Raw genomic sequence first — 6250 nt, forward strand, 5'->3', positions numbered from 1 at the left:
GTTGAGAATCATTTCTTTCAAGGCTGCAACCTTATATTGCAATGGTGGATGAATGATGCATCTGGTGAAAAATCCTAGAACGGTACAACCCGATTACAAAACAAGAAGGAATCTGCTAGAATCGCATGACATGTGGTTGTTCCTACACAAGTTCAAAACAGAAGCATCTCATGAATTTTGGTTTAAGACTCTTGGATAATTAAGAGGTGACAATGTGCAATGGTCCATTAACTACCTTCGTTTAGGGAAATACACTATTCAAGGGGGCGAGTGGCCTTTTCTAGTGCTTTTGGATCTCAGGGGAACCATCCCTACAATTCCGACAGAGTTCTTAGGCAATTTAAGATCAAGCAGGAGATACCTCAAATCGACTCTATGCTCAAATTCTTCACCGAGTATGATGAAAGCGAGCCCCCGCTCAAAGACAATATGATAAACGGATGGAGAAGAATAAGGTGGATAGAAGTCTCTTTCCGTTTAGGGTATGAACCCGAAGTCAGCGACACTTATAAGGATTGGTTAAAAAAAAGCCTCACCGAAGCATTAATTTCGGGGCCTAACGTGCCCACTCGGGTCGTGGATGTAGAATCTGAGCATCAGATCCGACTCCACGGGCTTCAAGATAAGTTTTAGAAAAGTGAAATCACGCACCGCCAGATGCATGTTGAGGGAAGAGTTGAAAAGAGCTGTAAGAGGCTGATGATGCTAGGTAGTATTTAATCGATTTGGATGATAGCATGGCCTCCCAACTCGATAAAATAGGAAAAATGACTTACGACAGCAAGGCACAGTTATGCGGGAGTCATCTGATCATCAATAGGTATCAAATAACACAGGAGGTGAACAAGGCAAAGAAGTAAAAGGCAGACAAAAGAGCCTCCAGTAGCTAGTTTTTCTATTTCTCCTGCGTGGGAACTTATCTTCTTTCATGTTATTTCTCTTTTTCGCTAAAGATTGTATCCCTCTTTTGTTATATTTTGTAGGCATTTATGCCCTTTTCGTGTCTATATAAGTTGGAGGATAATGGATTGACTTTAAGGAAGCATATATTTTCTTCAAAATCGTTAGGCTTGAACCCTGGGCTTAAAAAGGGTCACCCCAGTTAGGATACACATTATTATAATGTTTGTCTAATATAATTATCTTATGTGCTTATGTATGTTTGTTTGGATCAAAGACAAGTTTATCCACTATGCTCCTATGGATGAATTTGGATATGACTCAAACAACTCTACGTGGTTATTTCTTGTCAAATATTTTGCATTACTTATCATATACGAAAACTAACACTAAAGCCTTTGAGTTAATTTACTTTACAGATAATAGAAACTACTCCGTGTTGATATAAGCTGGCAGAACATCCCTAATTCACCCGGTCAAAGGCGCATAAAATCCCATCCTCTGATCATCATTCAATAATGACTGGAAATGATAAAGAAAATGCATTGACCATCAGGGACATGTAATAGCGGAACAGAATAAGATGATTGCAGAGCTTGCAAAGAAGTTAGAAATGCTGTAGGAGGAAATAAATTGCACTCGAGATTTGGCTAACCTGGCCATCACCGTCAATGCCTCCGCTCCAGGAGGACATGAGACTCTACTCTAAATTTTTCTCCTCAGTACACCAATTCACGGGAATCAGCCAAATAACATATCATCCATCTCCGTTCCCCTATTTGTCCAAAACACCAATCGCAAAAATAACCCAGATGCCTACCATCCGCAAAATCCATCTCTAACCCCACAAAACCTATCTCCGAATCAATGTCCAAATCCCCAGAACCCATTTGCAAATCAACAAAATTCGTACCCAAATCCAAAAGATTCACTCCTAAATCCACAAAATCCATCCCCAAATCTTCCATCGAATCTATCCTTGAATCCACCAAATTCGTTTCCAAATTCACAAAATCTTTCTCAAATGCCACCAAACTACTCGCAAATTCCACAAAACCTTTCTAAATTTCAAAACGTCCTCCCCACCTACCAACCAACTTCCTTTCATCTACAAAATCAAGACTTCATTCCAAATTCTCCTTATGCCATCATATCCTTTGACATGTATAATCCCCTTCCTAATCCTGAGATGGACTATTACGAAGAGAAGGAGAAAGAGTGGAGGAACGAGCTTGAAATGAAGTTGCTAGCTATGAATGAAGAGATCATGAGGATCAAAGAATCTCATGGAGCAAGGGACCACGACGGTTTAGGGTACGATGACTTATGTGTTCACCCTGGAGTAGATCTACTAGAAGGGTACAAGGTCCCTAAGTTTGAAGTGTTCAATGGTACCGAAAACATAATGTCCCATCTGAGAAGGTATTGTGATCAAATGCTGGGGGTAGGGAAAAATGAAGCATTATTGATGCGTTTGTTCAGTCGGAGTTTAACTGAAAAAGCCTTAGAATGGTTCATGTCTCAGGAACTGAAAAGATTGACTGGTTGGAGAGCATTGGCCAAAGATTTCCTTGACAGGTTCGCGTTTAACATTGAAATAGTCCCTGACCGATATTCACTAGATCGGATCAAACAGAGAAGTGATGACTATTTTCGAGACTATGCTTTCCATTGGAGGAAAGAAGCTGCCAAAGTGCAACCCCCTATGTCTGAGAAAGAAAAGGTATTTATGTTCTCTCGCACTCTAGAAGGAGAATATTATACCAGGATGGTGTCCACTATCAGGGAGACTTTTGTAGATTTGGTAAAACTAGGAGAATCGCTAGAAGAAGGTATTTAGACAAGAAAAATTACCAGGACCCCAACATCGTCCGGGACTGCTATGTTCTCGAAGAAGAAAAAGGAGGATCTAGGCACGGTTTTTGTTGATTCTATGGCAAAAATAAAAAAGAGGTTCAACTCTAGGAATATTTTCTCTTCTCCGCCGTCACCAAACTTTCAGCATGTATTCTACACTCAACCCCAATATCAATCTCCACTCCCAAATATCCAACCCCAATACCAAACTCCACTCCCAAATGTCTAATCACAATGCCAAGCTCCACAGCCAAATATTTTTCCCTAATACCAAGGTCCACCACCAAATTATCAGCCTCATGTCCGATCCACTCTTCCAAACAACCGAACTAACATCTAAGCACCTCCAAATTATCATCAAGTACCTTCTCCTGCAAATCAGGACCATTATAACCCTCTGCGTCCAAATATGAAAAAGAAATCTCCCTGAAACTTCACGCCGCTGGCTGAAAATCGCACCCAACTATTTGAAAGATTGAAGAATGTCGGTCATTTGCAACCAATCCAGCCAAAGCCTGTCAATCCCAACTCCCAATTTTATCATCCTAATCAAAATTATGCCTATCATTCAAGAGCAGCAGGGCACAGTACCGAGGATCGTTTTATCATGAAACATAAGATACAAGATCTGATTGATCAAAAGGTTATCACACTTTAGTCACCAACGCCAAATGTCAACAGTAACCCATTGCCTAATCATGGGGTACCTACTGTTAACATAATTGAAGTAGATGGAGAATGGGCTTCTGGCAAGACTATTATTAAGGTGAATTCAGAAAAGTGCAAAAGGGCAAAAAAGGTAGAAAAGATAGAGAGAGTTGTGGCGTCCTTAAGTGTCAATGAGAAAGCCCTATTTATAGTGATGATGGCCCTGACTCAAGTGTAAACTCCCTCGCCAAGGAAGAAATTTATTATACAGACCGCTGCTACCTAAGGGATGACACGATCGAGACGATGCTACATTCCTGAAGAATTGACCAACAAAAAGGATTAATAGAAAAGGCCAATCATTGAAGAGGAGGCTGAGGAATTTTGGAGGCATATGCAACCAAAGGACTATTCAATTGTCAAACATTTAGAGAAGACTCCGGCTCAAATTTTTGTTTTGGCATTATTAATGAGTTCGCAATACCACCGACAGGCTTTATCGAAAGTCTTGTAGGAAGCGTACGTTCCCATAGGGATGAGTGTTGAGAACCTGGATTTGATGATAAGAAATTTTATGGAAAGTCATCGCATATCATTCAGCGATGAAGAGTTGTCATTTGAAAGAGCGATGCATAATAAGGCCTTGCACGTCATTGTTATTTGTCGAGACTATATGATTAATCAGGTATTGATAGATGATGGATCTGGTGTGAACATTTGTCCTCTCTCCACATTGGTTAAAATGGGCTATGAATTAGGAAAAATTTTCCAAAGCCACGTAAATGTAAGAGAATTTGAAGGAAAACAGAGAGATACCATAGGTGAAATTGATTTACACATCCAAATGGGACCTGCTGAATTCAAGACTAAGTTTCATGTTATGGACATTCATCCTAGTTACAACCTGCTCTTGGGAAGACCATGGATACATGGTGCAAAGGCAGTTTCATCACCTTTTCATCAGTTATTGAAATTCATTTGGGAGGATCATGAAATAGTTCTCCAAGGGGAAGAAAGCCGAGCGAATCATCCCAATAGTTATGTGCCGGTGATTGAAGATGTTCCGAAGGGTAGTAGCTTCTATACAGTGGAAATTGTAAATGCTGTGGAAGAGGATCTAATGCCAAAGCTCCAATGCATTCTGTCTATAAAATAATTGCGTCTATAATATTGAGAAATAGGTTCGAGCCTGGTTAAGGTTTGGGTAAGAATCTGCAGGGAATTATTGAGCCCGTTATGATCCCAGAGAAAGACTTAAGTATGGGTTAGGATATCGGCCTACCAAGGAGGATGAGATTGAGAATAAGTCAGAGGCAAGTATGTTTAGGCCCTTACCGCTCATGTACCAATCATTTCCCGTGCGTGAGATATCGAATGATGATGGTCTTGGGGATGGGATAGGAAATCTGTTCGAGGGATGCAATGCTGTACCTGAATATTTCCCAAAGTCCAGTGGGGTAAAGAAGATTACACCAGGGGAGGCCTTGCAAAATTGGACCTCCACTCCATTCATAACCCGTCACCCACCGTGGTAGATGAAAGGGCAATTACTAATAGTTTTTTAAATTGGTGATGATCCGGAGGAGGCCTCGCGATCCACCCTTTACATCTCAATTTTTTTTCCGTATTTTTACTGCTCTCAAATGGCATGGGCTTGTGTTTGCATGAGTCATGAGCCATAGTTTGTAATTATCTCTCAAATTTCAATGAAAAGGCCTTCCCTTATTTTGAAAAAAAAATTAAAATTATTTTTAACACTACTATTCATATATTTTATTATTATCTTGTCATCATCTAACTTGGTTTGTTTGTTTATTACAGTAATAGTAACTCAAAACCTACTAATGTCATGTCATATCAAAGCTTAAATGAACAAAATAAGGGGAATGATGACGATTGGAAGGAAGGTCATGAGAAACAATTAGTTAAAGATATAGAGGAGTTTGAGAACCGGGATAAGCCTAACCTAGATAAAACTGAAACAATCAACCTGGGAGATCATGATGAAATCAAAGAAATAAGTATTAGTGTCCACCTGGCGGAAGCACAAAAGTGAGAGCTCATTCACTTATTGCAAGAATACATTGACGTGTTTGCTTGGTCCTATGATGATATGCCGGGATTGAGAACTAGCATTGTGTCGTATAAGTTGCCAATAAATCCTGAGTTTGATCCAGTCAAGCAAAAAATGCGGAAATTTAAGCCAGATTTAAGTCTAAAGATCAAGGAAGAAGTGACAAAACAAATCTAGTCTAAGGTTGTGGAGGTCAAAAAATATTCGACATAGCTAGCCAATACTGTCCTAGTGCCGAAGAAGGACGACAAGATTCGACTTTGTGTTGACTATAGAGACTTGAATAGAGCCAGTCCTAAAGATAATTTTCCGTTGTCCAACATCCACACCCTCATTGATAATTGTGCAAAACATGAAATGCAGTCTTTCATTGATTGTTTTGCTAGGTATCATCAGATATTGATGGATGAGGAAGACGCAGAAAAGACAGCTTTTATTATACTCTGGGGTGTTTATCATTACAGGGTAATGCCTTTTGGTCTCAAGAATGCGGTTGCAACAAATATGAGGGCTATGATGACAATTTTCCATGATATAATTCATAAAGAGATTAAGGTGTACGTGGATGATGTAATTATCAAATCCCATGAGAGTTCAGATCATCTGACCTATCTGGAGAAATTCTTCAACAGATTAAGAAAATACAATTTGAAGTTAAATCCTGCTAAGTGTGATTTTGGTGTGCCATCAGGGAAGTTAATAGAATTCATAGTCAGCAGGAGAGGCATCGAGCTAGACCCATCCAAAATCAAGACAATTCAGGATTTGCCA

Source organism: Capsicum annuum, chromosome 9 (assembly GCF_002878395.1).
Source record: "Capsicum annuum cultivar UCD-10X-F1 chromosome 9, UCD10Xv1.1, whole genome shotgun sequence".
In the NCBI taxonomy this organism is placed as follows: Eukaryota; Viridiplantae; Streptophyta; class Magnoliopsida; order Solanales; family Solanaceae; genus Capsicum; species Capsicum annuum.